Raw genomic sequence first — 19,230 nt, forward strand, 5'->3', positions numbered from 1 at the left:
CAAGAGAAAACCGAAAGGATCTTACAAGTTCATAAGAACTTATACAACCTATTACTGTTAATCACGAAGGTTTAAGCAATACTAAAACCGAAACTACCTAAGTAATTTGTTTTAGCATCTTATCAAGGAAACAATTGCCCGACACAATATTCCCTTTGATTTGATAAGTCACAGAAAGAATAATAATTAACTCCGCCCTTATCACGATCCAATTATTCGTAAATAATTGTACCTCATTTAGACAAGATAAAACTAGGTTAACTAGTTTTATTATCAAGGATCCGATTGGACTTGGACAATTTTTTATTATCAAGAATCAATTTGACTAAAACAATTGAAACTCCTATTTCATTAAGCAAAAGCAAGAATATGAAATTTAAATCAACTTTTCTTAACAGGATAACAATTAACAAACATAAATAAATCGTTACCTCGCTCTTCGATATGACAAACTAAGATCCGAATTGATCAATTTTTCATATCGGGAAAGATTATCAAAATAATTATTATCTCGGTTTCTACTACCACTCTCCCCACAAAGATATGACGTTTAAGCACCAGTTCAATATAAAACTTACCCCCTGTGAGTTGTTATTGCTTGCAAGACAAAAGAATAACAAACAAGACAACATTTACCAGAGAAAGGTCGATCACATAAACATGAGTAAATCTCAGAAAATAACATTAATGGAAGAACTCTTTTAGGTTTTAGAGAAAGATGATGAATTTGCAAAAGTAGTCCAACATAAGAAACTAAAACCAGTTGATCTTAAATAACATAAAAATCTTTACATGTTGAGATTGAATCGTATGAAATTGCATCAGACTCTCTACTGTAACATCCAACTTTTTGATTTGGGTTTCTTTGATGTACCACAAATTGTTCTATTAAAACCTCTGTAACAAAAACTTCAAAAACTTCAAAAATTGATAATAAAATCTTAAGAAAAAATTGGTTTTGTTTAATCTTCATGTTATGAACATGGATTTTGATTTGACTATAGGATTCAGCTCTGATTTATTCTTCATCATCAGAATTTTTATGCATCAAGTTTGATCAAGTAATAATACTCATTGCTTTGATTATACTACTCCAAAAAGAAAAAAGATCCTCACGGTTGTGTTGTTGAAAAAGCATAATCAAATCCTCTCTGAAAAACGAGGACATCTAGAAAAGATAACCATGTAAGTGAGAATGGAAGATGAGAGTGGTATCTAGAAAAGTATCGAAACAATTATGAGTCATGGGACAACTCGGGTTACCCATATGATTGTAATATAATCTTATCCGTATAGATATTAGGATCTGATAATTACCGTCTCCCTGTGATACTCTGTGAGTTAAGGCCCTGTGAGCCGAACGCGCTGTAATATTCTTCTCTTTTAATCCTTAAACTAAAGTGGTAAAATAGGATGTATGCACCTTTTGGTTTAGAGGGGGTATAACGCTTAGTTAAAATTTGGTGTTTTATATAGACACACCCAGGAGCTGAGAAAAAAGTTAGATTTTTGACCTATTCCTCCCAGTCCTAGTCGTGTGGGACGTGGAAACATATAAAGAAATTGTAAACTTAAGGAAATAAGGAAAAAAAAAAAGCGGCAGTAGCATACTAAACTAATTAGGTTTGCGTAAAAATATTTAACAAGGAGTATTCTTGCGGTAAGTCTTAATATGATTTACTGTGATTCCCATAATATAATTAAGTTCTTATTGTTTATAAAAGGGTTCACTTGTTTTATGTTTTTTAGGGATTGATAAGTGAAAGTTATTCCGATTAAGTGGAGTAGGATTTGCGTACTGCAAGATTGAGGCAAGTTTTTTTGGATCCCTTAGTCTTGAAATATATGTAAAAGTGAGAATTAAATATCTCGTAAACCCCATTTCATGCTTGAGTTTTTATTTCGTTGTGTTCTTATCGTCTATTCAAACTGGATTCACTATCCTAGTTGTCTGTGAGGTGAGAAAGGTACATGATAGCTAGATAGTCAAAACTAGATGTAGCAGATGTATATTTTGGTTGCTTAGTGATTAGTGCGACGTGTTTAACATTTATGTGAAATTATATGATTTTTTGAATATTAGGCATGTATATCAGACTATAAGGATTTCCAAGCTAGTTGTATAGTCATTAGTGAATTAATCTCTTGTACGGATTATATGTTTGATGTTGGGATGTATTGGACTTGGCGTTAATGATAGAAATATTGATCGTTAATGATAGAAATGTTGATGGTAGTGAGTATATAGTACGTTGAAGGTACAAATTTTGATGGTAGTGGGTATAGTACCTTACCATTTGTGAATATTGTTAGTTTAGGTTCTGAATCCTATGGATCATGATGTTAAGACAAAAATACCTAAATTAAACGAAGTATTGGTGAGCATTAATTAAATTTTGAGGTTAGATCCATCACCTGGCATTAGAGATGGATTATATTACGAATTTAACATGTTAGTTACGGTAATAGTGAACCAGTTGAGACATTTTTTTTTGTTTGCGTAACTGGTAGCTAGTATCTCTTGCAAGTCTTACTGAAGAATCAAGGAAGAGCACTACGCTTGACTATTAGCTAGTGGAGACTTAATATGTTAGTATAGAAATACTTTGTTTCGTGTGTTCACTTCGGTTCCCAGTTTACTGGCAGTCTGCAATATTTTGGGCTCATAAGTGGGGATGGTAATTGTGTAGTGAGACCCTTGGCCAGGTGGTTTTGAGTAGGCCACTAAAAGCAGTTAAAAGATCTCGTTACCAAAAGAGGAGATGGGGTGTGGATACGTTCCTAGTTCAGTTTTATATGTGCTAATAAAACAACCGTATTTACTGACATAATTATGTGTGTTAGTCATTGTGGATATTCCCTGACGAAGTATATTATGTTTCTTAGACGTTGCGGATGTGTCCCGGATGCAGTTAATATGATTGCGGATAGGTTCCGGTATCATATAGAGGTATAGGATTTTACTCGAAATGAGTTCCTTTAGTATTACAAATATTAAGTTTGTGAAACAGGAAGGATTTATTTCTTTATGCCGTGACAGTTCTAAATGTAAATATTGTTCTTTTTTCTTATGACATTTTGGTTGCGATATATTTGTATAACATTTTTATATTCTTTCGCGACTCGGTGATTGTGTGAACTTGGTTGAAATTTAACTCCCGTTGACTATTTCTTTCAGGTGTTAGGGATCGTGAGGAAGTTTGATCGATTCCAGTTCCGGTGGATATTCTGAAGATATCTAACCGAGGGTGGACATCTACACTACTTCTTTTATTTATTTCCGTAATGTAGGTGTGAGGCAGTGGGGATATTTGAACTTGGGTAGTTTTTTCAATTTTCAGCCATTTGTGAATCATTTTAGCGTCGTAAAGAACACCAATTTAATTTTGGACATCATTGTAGTATGGAATAAAATTCCCTTCTGCATATTCAATTGTGATGGAACCATGTTCCTAGTTTTCTGTGGTTTTTGTACCTTGTTGCAGGAAATTAACGACAAAATTTTCTATTTAGTCATCGGTCGGGGTTAAACGGAAGGTAGGGTTGTTACAGCTGGTATCGGGAGCTTAGGTTAGAGTAACTCTAGGACTTGGGGGAGTGAGTCTAGGACGTTTTGTTATGTATATCCATGGTTTGGATATGCTTTTTAAATATTAGTATATATTTGTATTCTTTTCTAAGATTATCATTGACTTATATAGGAATATCAAGGCGTGGTACTATGAGACGTAATGGTACTGGAAGAGGTGGTACCGCAAATGTTGGTCTGATAAGGGCTGAAAATACATCTTTCGAATGTCAATTTCTTATGCTTTTCTTGGTTATTCTCTTGTATTATTTGTATATTACGGTTTGTTTCTATTTTATAGGTACTTTGGAGTCATGAGACGAAAAACAAAGAAAATAAGTGCTTAATTCATTAGCCGGCGAACTTGGAATTGACGGAGTCACAATGTGCATGGACAGAAGGCTCTCATATGCCAATGGGGCAATTTACTGGAGGAAACACTGATTACTCAGGGCAGATCGTAGAAGATCCATTTACATTGGTCCTTATTTAACCAAGCAGCTAAGTCGACTACTTCACCAGTCCTTCACAGTTCAAGACCAGTTTGTTGCTACAAGTTCCCCACGCTGAACCAGTTCTGCCAATTATTGCCGCCGGCTAGTCATGGAATTCGAGTGTCCAAGATAGTGCAGTATCGAAGCCGAGATGGGAACAGACTTTTGGTGTTCGACTTTGTGAGATTTGGTCGAGTTTAGAACTCGAAATACCAGGGAGCATATGACTGAGTTGGATTTTTAGCAGTAAGAAGTTAGGGGAGAAGAAGTTCCGTCGATGCCATTAATTTGAGAAGGAATGTTGGTATTCGAAAGTGGAGAGATGGGTTAATCTTAAGTTTGCAATTGCTGACAAGAACTTAAGCTGAAGCCAATAAATGCAGTGAAGAAATTCAATATACTGCCATTGATATTTGGTGATGAACGATAGAAAATTGAGTTGGCTTTGCAATTGAATGATTGGGTTTGTGCAGGTTCGTTATTTGCAGAGAATGAAGGTCCAGAGAGAACTAAGACATCATCAGATTAGATTCTCCATTACCAACTCAAGAATGCACACTACATGTTTGACAAAACGACTGAAAGATGAGATCATTCACCAATTTTCCAGCCATGGGTGTTTACACGAGGGGTTACTAGTGCTTGTTCTCGATAGTTAAAGAAAGTTATTATAAAGCCATGAATTCAGTGAAGCAGGTGGGTCTTTGTAATGGGTTTTTAGAGATAATTGAAGTCTGGAAAAACACGACAGAGATGGATTGAATTGTTGGAAGTTTGGGCCTGTGATGGATATGAGTCTCTCTGCCGGTGTTGTTGCAGTGGCTGGAAACTCAATTGAGAAGGATATATTTATGGTTCGATGGCTGTGTATGAAGAGTAACCGATACTGGCTAGGTGGTATCAATTGGTTCAGATTTGGAAAGAGTTTTCTAATCGACAAAACAGGGAAGACTTGGGAGTTGCCATGGTTGGATTTTATGAATGAACGGAGTAGATTGAGACTTATTTCAGAAGTGCAGATAAGCAAGGAAAGAAGGAAAGTTGGGTTGTTAATATTATACGAAGTTGCAGGAGAAGAAGACTATAATAGACGACCTACAGACTACGCAAAAGAGGGCATCATCTCATACCCGCCGCTCAGAACTGTTTCATCACCACAAAGAGGAGCTCTGCTCCTCTCCAAAACCTTTCCATCCACCAGTTTACATTCCATCATCATCTGCATCACATACACCACCTGCATACTCCACCAACAGCATCATTCATCATCTCATATACCACCTACATACTACTACCATCTGCATACCATCATCTCCATCCACCTGCATCTCCACCAGCATCGTCTTATCTGTCACCTGCATATCCATCTCCACCTGCATCTCCTCAATCCACAGCACCAAGGAAGCAGACTAGCAGGCAACCACATAGCAGCAGTTCAACGTTGCCAGTACCACTCCATTTACCATCCTGTTGGCGATCTCTCCCCACTGCCAGTTCTTCTTTGAGCCACGGCAGTCCTTCGCATCCACAACTTCACCTGCTGTTTGGTTCTCTTGTTTCACCATGAACTCCAGTAACTAAGCATTCTTGATTAGGTACGATTTCAACGTCCGAAACATGAACTCGTATTGATATTTAACCTGCTTTGTTTTCTCGCAATTTATCTCATTATTGTTCATTCTCTATTGTTCCAATATTGCTTATGTGAATTGTTTATGAATCGTTTAAGTTGCAAATTGATTTGGTTTATGATGATTCGGTTGCTAATTTGAGAACTCTTCGACCCGTAATTGTTTAGATGTTCCGAATACAAGTAGTAATATGTGGTTATTGACGATGGGATTTTGTTAAATATCTATGTGTAGAGATTGACACTAGTAGATGAATCGAGCTTTTGTGGTTGTCACTAGGAATAGCCTATCTCACGGTACTTAATGCATTTGATTGAGTCACATCTAGAGAGCGTACTTCTAGGAAACTTGGCAAGTAGAATCCGGTAGTCGAGCGCTTCCGTGTCCGGTGAATTAAGAGATTGCGGGATATTTAAGCGTACTGAATATTCTAGGGTTATTAGTAATGGGTACTTTGCAGAAACATAGCTATATTGATTAGATTCACGTTCGTGACTAAGAAAGAGTCCTTGATCATTCATCCTCATAATTGCATTATTTTTATTCAGAAATTTAATCGACAACTTTCGCTCAACCCTCCCTTTGGAACGAACCTGCTTGTCACTGTACTACTAGTTAGTGTAAGAGAAGTAAGGAATTTATTTTTGCGAGTTCGACAATTTAGAATGAACACTAGCCGTTCTAAGTAGATGGCATTTTTTCTTCACAATGAGGTATATTTTAGCTGAGTCGGGATTAGATGCCAAATACATAGCTAGTTTAGTGTTTATCCTCTATTGTTCAGAAGTAGCTACGAGTTAGAGTCTTTATTTTGTAGTATGTAATTTGTAGATTTTGATGCCTCTAGTTAAAAAAAATAAAAATAAATAAATTGCATGATAAACTTCAAAATCTAGAAACTTGTGCCTTTAGGATGACACTACCAATATAAGTGGATAGAACCATCTTAATTGCAGGACTTGAGGAACCCATTAACTAAAAGGACGGACAGACCTCATGTGTTAGAAATAATATGATAGTTGTTACCATATCTCGTAATGTCACTATTGGTGCAAAAATATTCACACCATCACTCTTCGAGATGCGTGTAGATGGATTAAATCTCATTCATTGATTAGATTGCTCCAAAGATACTAATGAAATTGTGATTGATATCGATTGACTAATCTCCAAATACTGATTCAATTTCACAGGAAACCGTTGATATGATTGACGTTGAATGGTGGGGGTACCTGCAAAAAACACTCCGATGCTAAAGTTAGAGAGAGTTTCTTCACAGGTGTATTGTGTGGAAAAGGATTAGAAAATCTGTACCTTTTGAGTGAGGATCTAGCCTCTATTTATAGGCAGAAAGTAGGTCTAGCTTTAGGGTTTTCATAGTTATCTTAATAACTTCCCTTACCTGTATAAATCCAAGAAAAAAACCAGATTCATGATAAAATTTGTTATTCCTTAAACAATTATCATAATCCTTATTTATCCTTAATCATTATCTTGAATAATAATTATCCTCTCTCATAGGAATTATAATTATCTTAAATAATTATAAAATCTAAACTAACCCCTTCCTCATTCTGTTAGGGTTTAGCATTTACCTTAATTGTATCTTAAATAATAATTAAAACTAAAGATAATTATCCTCTTTCTGTTAGGATTTCTATAATTATCTTAAATATTAATCATAACTACCCAACATAATTATCTCATGGAAATATTATCCTTTTTTTGTTAGGATTTAATATAACCATAATTATCCCGGATAATACCAAAGCCAATATTCATCTTTAAATATCCAAATTAAAACCCTTTTCCTGGAGAAAGGATAATTTGGATTGGTGGACCGATCCGTGGGTTCTAAGAACCAAAACATGGGTTTTGGGGCTTTCATAATAAGAAAAAATGATTTCCATAATAAATCAACGGAGCTTCAATAATAAGCCAAGGGCTTCCAAAATAAACCAGTTGTGTTTCTATAATAAACGAAATGAGTTTCAATAATAAGCGAACTGGGCTTCAAAAATAAGCCAGTTATGTTTTTATAATAAACGAAATGGGCTTCAATAATAAGCCACTATCCATATACCGTTTTAGTATGGTACAAACATCACCCCCTCTTAATTCTCAACTGGTTGAGGGTTAAGAAAAACAAAACCCGGATTAATTCTCAACTGGTTGAGGGTTAAGAAAAACAAAACCCGGATTCCGCATCATGGCGTGGATACCCCGGATTTGATATATCCGTATGTGTGCTGCCATGCATAGGGGAGTAAATACTTCTAGTGGTCGGCTGGATAGTCCTGGCGTCAAACCTTAACGAAGCGTGTGTACGGCTCTTTGATAGGGTCCACACCACATAATCTTAATCTTCGTTCGAACCATAAGTACAAACGACTTGTTCGTGTGGAACCAAGTCCACGTGCCTTCGAACCATAATCTTAATCTTCGTTGGCTACATCTGTTCCAATTTGCATATCTAACAGTACACGTGTTTTGGATTGTAAAGTATTTGATGCTAACCAGAAATTTTTTAATCCCGCGTAGTCATCTTATATAACCCTGTAAACTCTTTCGCCGCCCCAAAATTGAAGCTCTGCGCCTCTTTCCTGAAGTAAGTTACCATTGTTTCTTCTTTTCTTTGTTCCATTGACGCACACTTTGTCTGCCTTTTTTTTTACTCTATTACTTCTTTGTCTTCATTGCAGCTGGTTTAATCTTTCTTGCTCATCCAAGTAAGAACTAAAGGCAAATCAAGGTAATTGTTTTCTCTCTTTAAGTTTCTCATTTTGTATCCCTTTTTTGACTTTCCTCTTCTTGTTTTATTGGGAGATGATATACTCACCGTGGTTAAATCCCGTTATGAATCCCGATTGGGAATCCAACGCTTCTAGAAGTTTTTTCTGGTAAGTACCTGCTCTTTTCTTCTTCCTTTACCTTGTTTTCTCCTTTTATGACCCTCATCACAACGGAAAAAACATCTCTGCATTCTTCCCTTTCTTTTTCTTTTAATAGAACTTATTTGCAAGTACTTCTTTAATAAGTACATGCACATGGTGTGCTCTGAATTCAAATTAGAACCAAGATATCCTATCTAAATTTGTAAAATAACAGAATCGTTTAGGACTTATCTTGGTCCCGTGCTCCAATGTTGAGGTGCGCATCCAATTGTCGCCGAGATTGTTTCTTACTTGGACTGCTTTTCTTTACTAGTAGAAATGATCATGATCATGCTACTTTTCTTTATTAGTAGAGATAATATGCGTTATACGCATATTATGGCTCCTGAATAAATTTACGGATGTATTTTATCGCCGTCATTTTCTTCTTATTTGATGATGTAATCCGTTGCAGCTAACCAGTATTTGACGTCCCTAGGCTCAGCCAGAAACTCTTTTTTACTGCGAGAAATAATCCATTCCCTTGTGATTTATGCCAACCTTTGGTGTTTCAGCTTTGATTGCAAATCGTGATCGCCAAAAATCCAAGTAAAGTATCTGCCTTCTTTATTAAAGCCTAATTTCTCTTTTGCAGTATATCTCATGAGAAACGAACTTCCAGGATCAAGACTGGACGCCAATTTGCTACGCGCGGCTTCCCACCTTCCTTCATTGTGTGGGACAATATTTCTCCTACTTAAATAATCTCCAATTCCAATGACTCTTAGGTAAGGTCCTTGTTACTACTGCAGACGCTTTAACTGTGCCGTTGTTCATTGATGATGAAGAACCAGGCTCATGATTTTCGAATGTTGTATGGCGTATGACTGATGAGGTTAATATGAATTAAACTCTGCAGGATTTTTTTTAAATAAAACTTTAAAACTATGGCCAGAGAAGTTTGGCTCACGACCTGTTTTGTAAAAAGTCTTAATGACCACTCCTGTTTCGTGCATCATCTTTCCAAATCTCTTCCTTTCTGATGGGTGTCTCTAGCAATAACCTTCATACCAAGATTATAAGCAACTGCGACAACATCCTTGGTAGTTCGATGTTGTGAATCCTTGGAGTTTGCAGTAACAACATCCCTCTTTATAGAAGAACAAAGGTGAGTTTCCATAATCTCACGTACCTTGGACGATGTTTCTTCAGATGATGTTCGTAATCTTCAATCTGTTAATTAACCAATAATGTTAGTGCATCAAGAGTGTATGACCTCTTCGTGTTATTTCCTAAGTTCCCTTTTCTACTTTGTCCACAGGAAAGTGTTTAGGATATGTGTGTGGCTTAGTCGTTGATTGCCTTTGTGTAGCTACTCTTCCAACTGCCTATAGTTTGTATGTTTAGATGACAATTTTTGATCCACCATGAATCTTATGCTTTGATTTATCGTGCAAGGATCTTCCCTTGGTAGCTAAATCTTGCTTTGCCACTTCACTTGGACTGGAACGGCAGCGCCACATTAACCAATATGTACATGTCAGTTGTCCTTGCTTGGGACTGGGTTGGTTGATCACTCTGTTTGTTTTCAAACTTGAGAAATCTTCAACGGGTGGCACACGTTATAAAATCCCATTAGCCTCCACTTCTCATTCAATCACGTCCATATCAACTTGTGAAAGGTGTAGCCGACTAGAAATTATACAACTTGTGAAACTCTCAAAGTCCTAGTCCTTGTAAAATATGTATTTCCTTTCACGACGGTTAATCTCACTTTAAATGAGCGTCTTCGCACCTCCTTCACTGCCCACAACAGAAGTTTGCTACCAGCTCAGGTAACTCGAGCACTGTCCCTGCACCTATCTTAGTTATTTCCTTTAAGGTCGCTAGTAGTCTTTGAACTGTACGATACTTGATTTTCTTTTAACTATGCTTGATTATCATCAATATGTCCGGCAACTTGTCATCACCTTCCACGAAAGAAACTTTATATGATTGATCATAACATGCAATCGGATTAGACTCCTCAGGAGATGCACCACAAGAACCGCATAACTATTCTTGTTAGCATCCTTTGCGATCAGCTACTTCATAACTGATTAGCCTCTAGGATATATCAGTGGTCTGTAGTCATACCGAAGACAACTTCCTTCAATAATAAGCATTCAAAGTTCTTGGTTTTCTCTTTAATAGAAAATGTTCCAAGCTATCTACTTTTCTCTTTACTAGAAAATATTTGGAGACATATGCGCGCGTGAAATGTTTCTTAACAGCGTTATCGAGGATTTTACCTTATTTGAATGCAGCTTTCTCCTGTATTTTACTAGGTACATTCTTTTCCGTTGTCAGAAATGATCATCACTGGTACATCCAATCTGCAAGTTTTTGCAGATGTTTGTCGCCCCTATTCTTACCAAAGCTATTGCTTCTACCCATTTATTGAAGTAGTAAGTTGCAGCTAATAAATACTTGACCCCCCCAAGTGCAGCTGGAAAAAAACCTATAATATCCAATCCTCACTTATTGAACGTCCACGGGCTAACAACCAGATGCAACTCATTCGTTGGACTTTATAAGAGGGCCATGCATCTGACAAGACAAGCATTTTCTTATGTAATCCCTGGGTCACTCTTTATATAAGGCCGGAAGTACTATTGAGTTCCTATGCACTAGACTCCTTCCTTCATAATGATCCCCACAACACCCTTCATGTGCCTCAACGAAGAATTGCTTCCCTTACTCTCTAGTAACACAAGGAAGGTATAGTTCCATTGAAATTTTACTTTCTTTTTCAGAAAAACATTACAAGTATTTCCTTATTAAATACTTGAAAAAAGTGTTCCCAATTCTCACCGGGCGTTGAAAAGGACGCCCCATGTTGTCTGACCTTTTCTAAACGTGTTGATTTTTCTTCGGATTATGCCACACTTAGATTTTTATAGCTCGTATCTGATCGACATTCCCATACTGCCAGTCGACGTATGCTTATATGACTAACTAAGTATTGGTTCTCAGATGAATTTGTGGACGTGTTTACGACCTCCATCCTCACCAAAGCTATTACCTGAAGCCATTTGGTGATGCAGTCAATTGCAGCTAGCAAGTTGTACACTCCCCCAGATGCGTTGCAGTCTTTAGTCCAGAGACTATTGCTTCATACTCTGATTGATTGTTTAAAGCTGTAAATCTTAGGTGGACGGATTTTTCTCCTGGAAAACAAGTACACAGCCGACGCCTTTACCATCCGTGTCTGCTGATCCGTAAGTATAAAATTTTCCATGTTCTACTATCTCCTCTAAGTATTTCTTCCGAGTCTTTGATACTCTCTTACATATAATTTTTAATGTTTTTTTACTTGCTTTTACATGTTCCCTTGGATATGTATTTGAGACTCCAAGTGAACACATCTTTACTTTCTTTCAAAAGAGTAAACAAGCTGTCTTTCCCATCTACCGGCGGTTTCGCACTAATAAACATTGTATGCTCTTTGCTGATCCCGGATTTTTATCTCTATCAACTCTTCAATAGTTGGTAGTTCCTCCTTCCATGTTCCTCGATAAGAGGTTGGGCTCCTCGATTACAGGCTGGGTAGCACTGCGGTTGCTATATCTCCGAACCTTTTACTTCTGACCTTTTGTACTCTTCTTTGTTCTTCGAGTTTTTTCTTCGTTTCATGCTCTTATTGGAATTTTTTGCTTTCCGTTGGTGTTTCTGGACAGATCTGTAACATAGGAACAACTGTTGCTGTTTCTGACAGATCTGTAACAGTGGATCAATTGTTGTTAGGACTTTTCTGTAACGCTTCAGAATCTGTTACAAAAACTTTTCTTCCAAAAAAGCTTGGAAAAACAACTTCTTTCGCAAGGGGAGAACGATCAAGGGTTCGTGTCCCCTTAGTCGGCGCCGAAAGATGTTGGTGCAAAAATATTCACACCAACACTCTTCGAGATGCATGTAGATGGATTAAATCTCCTTCATTGATTAGATTAAATCTCCTTCATTGATTAGATTCCTCCAAATATGCTAATGAAATTGTGATTGATATCCATTGACTAATCTCCAAATACTGATTCAATTTCACAGGAAACCGTTGATATGATTGATGTTGAATGGTGAGGGGTACCTGCAAAAAACACTCCGATGCTAAAGTCAGAGAGAGTTTCTTCACAGGTGTATTGTGTGGAAAATGATTAGAAAATCTGTACCTTTTGACTTAGGATCTAGCCTCTATTTATAGGCAGAAAGTATGTCTAGTTTTATGGTTTTCATAGTTATCTTAATAACTTCCCTTAGCTGTATAAATCCAAGAAAACAACCAAATTCGTGATAAAATTTGTTATTCCTTAAACAACTATCGTAATCCTTATTTATCCTTAGTTATTATCTTGAATAATAATTATCCTCTCTCATAGGAATTATAATTATCTTAAATAATTATAAAATCTAAACTAACTCCTTCCCCATTATGTTATGGTTTAGCATTTACCTTAATTATTATCTTAAATAATAATTAAAATTAAAGATAATTATCCTCTTTCTGTTAAGATTTCTATAATCATCTTAAATATTAATTATAACTACCCAAGATAATTATTTCATGGAAATATTATCCTCTTTTTGTTAGGATTTAATATAATCATAATTATCTTAGATAATACCAAAGCCAATATTCATCTTTAAATATCCAAATTAAAACCCTTTTCCTGGAGAAAGTATAATTTGGGTTGGTGGACCAATCCATGAGTTTTAAGAGCCAACCCATGGGTTTTTAGGCTTCCATAATAAGCAAAAATGGTTTCCATAATAAACCAAATGAGCTTCAATAATAAGCCAAGTGGTTTCCAAAATAAGTTTCTATAATAAACGAAATGGGCTTCAATAATAAGCGACTTGGGCTTCCAAAATAAGCCAGTTGTGTTTTTATAATAAACGAAATGGGCTTCAATAATAAGCCTTTATCCATATAACGTTTTAGTATGGTACAAACAATCACCATATCACTTTCTGTTTTTATTTTTGCAAATTTTTGTTTATCTAAGTGATTTGATGGGTCACTAACATCGAATTGTTATTACTGTTAGGATGAAATAGAGTGATTGAGTTACTAAAAAAAAAAGAGACCAGACCAATTAGACCAACTGGTGTATATACAAAAAAAAAGACACTTGGATAGCAATGTGTGTGTGTTGTCCCTGTCTCCGTCGAACGCAGGATCCACGGGAATTACCATGTAATCTGCTGACAAGAAGCATGCGCTTGGATCAAAATAAATCTAATCATGTTGTCAATTCAAAAAAAAAAAAAGAAGAAAAAAAGTAAAAAAAATAAAGTTATTATTATTATTATTCAATTAATAAATAGACCACTGGTTCCCTTGTATATGCCAGATGAGTTGATCTAGAATTAGGACTATCAATCACTGGTTCCCTTGTATATACCAGTTGAGTTGATATTAGTATTCAGACCAGTATCTCAATCCATTAGGTTATAGGATCATCTTGGCGGTGACCTTCAGACAAATATGGGAAACACCGTTCACTTTAGTCAACGTCGCAACCATCTATCTCTATATCCATCTTCTTAATCTATTCACGTGTGATTGTGGTTTGTTAGATTCCGAGTATTGTGGTTTGTTCAACTTTCTGAGTAGAGCTTTATTTATATATATATATGAATTGGATTTGCATCAGGGTACTTCCTCCTGTAATCATTTTGGATTCGTTCATAGATTCTTCACAAGTAGTTGGAATTTGGAGTAAAAGGTATTGTCGGTATATCTCTTGTAAACCTTCACGAGACTATAACTCGTCCACTAGGGACACCTAGGGGTTCAAAAGCTTGTTATTTATGCTAAGAGTAACTGTAGCCTCGACGACACGGAGTTGTTGTATTTTAGTTTTGTTTTGTTTGCTCGAGGACTAGCAAAGATTAAGTGCGGAGGAATTTGATAAGTGCTTAAAATACATCTTTCGAATGTCAATTTCTTATGCTTTTCTTGGTTATTCTCTTGTATTATTTGTATATTACGGTTTGTTTCTATTTTATAGGTACTTTGGAGTCATGAGACGAAAAACAAAGAAAATAAGTGCTTAATTCATTAGCCGGCGAACTTGGAATTGACGGAGCCAAAATGTGCATGGACAGAAGGCTCTCATATGCCAAGAGGGCAATTTACTGGAGGACACACTGATTACTCATGGCAGACCGTAGAACAGCCATTTACATTGGTCCTTCTTATTTAACCAAGCAGCTAAGTCGACTACTTCACCAGTCCTTCACAGTTCAAGATCAGTTTGTTGCTACAAGTTCCCCATGCTGAACCAGTTCTGCCAATTATAGCCACCAGCTAGTCATGGAGTTCGAGTGTCCAAGATAGTGCAGTATCGAAGCCGAGATGGGAACAAACTTTTGGTGTTCGACTTTGTGATATTTGGTCGAGTTTAGAACTCGAAATACTAGGGAGCATAGGACTGAGTTGGATTTTTAGCAGCAAGAAATTAGGGAGAAGAAGTGTTGTCGATGCCATTAATTTGAGAAGGAATGTTGGTATTCGAAAGTGGAGAGAGGGATTAATCCCAGATTTGCAATCGCTGACAAGAACTTAAGCTGAAGCCAAGAAATGCAGTGAAGAAGTTCAATATACTGCCATTGATATTTGGTGATGAATGATAGAAAATTGAGTTGGCTTTTCAATTGAATGAATGAATTAGAGCTTTGAATGAATGGGTTTGTGCAGATTCGTTATTTGCAGGGAATGAAGGTTCAGAGAGAACTAATGCAACATCAGATTAGATTCTCCATTACCAACTCAGGAAAGCACACTACATGTTTGACAAAACGACTGAAAGATGAGATCATTCACCAATTTTCCAGCCATGGGTGTTTACACAAGGGGTTACTAGTGCTTGTTCTCGACAGTGAAAGAAAGTCATTATAAAGCCATGAATTCAGTGAAGCAGGTGGGTCTTTGTAATGGGTTTTTAGAGATAATTGAAGTCTGGAAGAACACGGCAGAGATGGCTTGAATTGGTGGAAGTATGGGTCTGTGATGGATATGAGTCTCTCTGCCGATGTTGTTGCAGTGGCTGGAAACTCAATTGAGAAGTCTACATTTATGGTTCGATGGCTGTGTATGAAGAGTAACCGGCACTGGCTAGGTGGTATCAATTGGTTCATATTTGGAAAGAGTTTTCTAATCGAAAAAAACAGGGAAGACTTGGAAGTTGCCATGGTTGGATTTATGAATGAACGGAGTAGATTGAGACTTATTTCAGAAGTGCAGATAAACAAGGAAAGAAGGAAAGTTGGGTTGTTAATCTTATACGAAATTGCAGGAGAAGAAGACTATAAAAGACGACCTACAGACTACGCAAAAGAGGGCATAATCTCATACCCGCCTCTCAGAACTGTTTCATCACCACAGAGAGGAGCTCTGCTCCTCTCCAAAACCTTTCCATCCACCAGTTTACATTCCATCATCACCTGCATCGCATACACCACCTGCATACTCCACCAACAACATCATTCATCATCTCATATACCACCTGCATACTACTACCATCTGCATACCATCATCTCCATCCACCTGCATCTCCACCAGCATCGTCTTATCCGTCACCTGCATATCCATCTCCACCTACATCTCATCAGTCCACAGCACCAAGGAAGCAGACTAGCAAGCAACCACACAGCAACAGTTCAACGTCGCCAGTACCACTCCATTTACCATCTTGTTGGCGATTTCCCACCACTGCCAGTTCTTCTTTGAGCCAAGACAGTCCTTCGCATCCACAACTTCACCTGCTGTTTGGTTTGTTTATTTTAGTTTTGTCTCTCTTGTTTCACCATGAACTCCAGTAACTAAGCATTCTTGATCACGGACGATTTCAACGTCCAAAACATGAACTCGTATTGATATTTAAACTGCTTTGTTTTCTCGCAATTTATATCATTATTGTTCATTCTCTATTGTGTCAATATTGCTTATGTGAATTGTTTATGAATCGTTTAATTTGAAAATTTAATTGGTTTATGGATGATTCGGTTGCTAATTTGAGAACTCTTTGACCTGTAATTTTGTAGATGTTCCGAATACAAGTAATAATATGTGGTTATTGACGATGGGATTTTGTTAAATATCCATGTGTAGAGATTGACACTAGTAGATGAATCGAGCTTTTGTGTGTGTCACTAGGAATAGCCTATCTCACGATACTTAATGCATTTGATTGAGTCACACCTAGAGAGCGTACTTCTAGGAAACTTGGCTAGTTGAATCCGGTAGTCGAGCGCTTCCATGTCCGGTGAATTAAGAGATTGCGAGATATTTGAGCGTACTAAATATTCTAGGGTTATTAGTAATAGGTACTTTGCAGAAACATAACTATATTGATTAGATTCACGTTTCGTGACTGAGAAAGAGTCCTTGATCATTCATCTTCATGATTGCATTATTTTTATTCAGAAATTGAATCGACAACTTTAGCTCAACTCTCTCTTAGGAACGAACCTGCTTGTCATTGTACTACTAGTTAGTGTAAGAGAAGTAAGGAATTTATTTTTGCGAGTTCGACATCTCGTCATGGTCCTATTGATGGAGATGAACCACAATTAGGAAATCAGATTGTGAATGTGAATATGGCGCAGCTGACCCAGTTAATAGTTCAAGCAGTCGCTGCTGCTATGAATCAGAATGTTGGACAAGTCAACAATCAAGCAGGGAAACATAATTTAGGATATATTGCTGAAAGAAAGGTGCAGTTTCAATTCAAGAAGTTGAACCGAAGAAGTTCTCTGGAAAGTCTGATGATCCAATGATAGCTCATGAATGGAAGGATGAGATGGTCAAAAAATTTAGGGCCATAGGACCTTCTTGCACAGAAGTCTTTAAGCAGAGATTATATACCTTTCAGCTCATTGGAGATGCTCATACTTGGTGGACTTCAGCTTCACGTGGCTTGGATCATGCCACCATGACATGAACAGACTTATTCGTATGTTTGATGACAAATACTTCCCTCAGAGTATTTAAAATGCTAAGGAGAGATAGTTTCTTTCATTTAAGCATGATACTTTATCTGTTATAGAGTACGAGATTGAATATTCAAGATTGTTGATGTTTGTACCTCACCTGGTAGATACTGAATATAAAAATATACATAGGTTTATTTATGGTGTGAATTCTGTGTATCAGAGGCATACTGTTGGAAATCATATGATCGACACATATGTTAGGGATGTTGAGTGTGCTAGAGAGGTTGAGCAAGACCATTTGGCTCATAACAGGGATGATGAATACCTGAAGAAGGAGAGTAAGGCTGATCTTGCATCAAAGTCTTCGTCGACTCATCATGGAAGTGGTAAGAACCAGCAAACCCAGAATGTCACTCAACAAGGTGATCATCCAGGGAATAAAAGGAATGGGTATTGGAATCAAGGGAATCGTGGTTAGAAGAACGGTGGTAATGGAGGGGCAGTAGTGCTAGCTGAGGGCGAGGCTCTTGCTGCCAAACCAATTAATTTATATGAGTTTTGTTATAACTGTTGTGAAAGGGGGCATAAGGCATCAGAATGTACCAAAGAGAAAGTTCAGACATCAGATAGACGTGGTCAACCAAATACTGGAGTTGCAAACCGTAATGTGCAGCCTCGTGGCCGGGGTCTACTCTTTGCTGTGCAACCTCCTGAGACAAAGAATGCTACTTTGGGAGGTACTTTCTTTATTTTAGGAGAGCCTGTTAGTATTTTATTTGATGCTAGAGCTATTCATTCCTTCATTTCTGCTAAGTTAGTTCGCATGGTAAATCTTTATATGAAAGTGTGTGATTTTCCTTTATGTGTTTCTACTCATATGAGTAGTATGGTAGAGTTGTGTAACAAGATTGATGCTTGTCCTATTATGATTGGAGATTTTGAGCATTTGGCGGATCTTTATGTGATAGAGAAGGTTCCTTATGATGTAATATTAGGAACAGACTGGTTATCTTCTAATTTTTTGCAATTGGATTGTGCTGACAAGACAATCACTTTTGCAAATTAATCCGGGTCAATCTAAGGTAGTGGTGCAGACTACATCTTGAAGTATGTTTGTAGAAGCTTTCCTTAGCCATATTGAGGGTGAAGTAGTAGATAATGAATCTCTGCAAATTACGAGTACACTAGTGGTGTCTGATTTTGCGGATTTGTTCCAAGAGGTTCCTGGATTACCTTCAAGTATGGAAGTAGAGTTCTGTATCCAACTTCAACCAGGTACGACACCAATTGCTCGTGCTCCTTACAGAATGGCTCCAAAGGAAATGCAGGAGTTGAAGTCTCAAATTGACCAACTTTTAATTCAAGGATTTATTTTCCGTAGTTCTTCACCATGGGGAGTACCGTTTGTTTGGGATTCTAAGTGTGAGGACACTTTTCGGGAGCTTAAGACTAAGCTTACTTCTGCATCAGTTTTGACCTTACCTGAAGAAGGAAAGGAGCTAGTGGTTTACACATATGCCTCACTTATGGGATTGGGATGTGTTTTGATGCAGGAAGGAAAGGTCATTGCTTGCGCATCTACGCAATTGCGTGTCCATGAGAAAAATTATCCAACCCATGACTTGGAGTTGGCAGCGGTTGTTTTTGCTCTGAAGTTGTGGCGTCATTACTTGTATGGCGAGAGATTTGAT

At 37.1% G+C, this 19,230-nt stretch overlaps 2 long non-coding RNA genes across 2 annotated transcripts; both read left to right on the forward strand.

The window, feature by feature from the left end:
• The first annotated feature begins 3,954 nt into the window (after positions 1 to 3,954).
• Positions 3,955 to 7,198, forward strand: LOC113306769. The gene is made up of 2 exons (XR_003338824.1): positions 3,955 to 5,657; positions 6,887 to 7,198. It is a non-coding gene; the product is annotated as an uncharacterized LOC113306769 (long non-coding RNA).
• A 1,040-nt stretch (positions 7,199 to 8,238) lies between these two features.
• LOC113306975 lies at positions 8,239 to 12,868 on the forward strand. The gene is made up of 7 exons (XR_003338956.1): positions 8,239 to 8,301; positions 8,396 to 8,593; positions 9,222 to 9,354; positions 9,486 to 9,734; positions 10,025 to 10,401; positions 11,582 to 11,826; positions 12,650 to 12,868. It is a non-coding gene; the product is annotated as an uncharacterized LOC113306975 (long non-coding RNA).
• The last annotated feature ends 6,362 nt before the right edge of the window (positions 12,869 to 19,230 follow it).

This window comes from Papaver somniferum, chromosome 8 (assembly GCF_003573695.1).
Source record: "Papaver somniferum cultivar HN1 chromosome 8, ASM357369v1, whole genome shotgun sequence".
Lineage (NCBI taxonomy): Eukaryota > Viridiplantae > Streptophyta > Magnoliopsida > Ranunculales > Papaveraceae > Papaver > Papaver somniferum.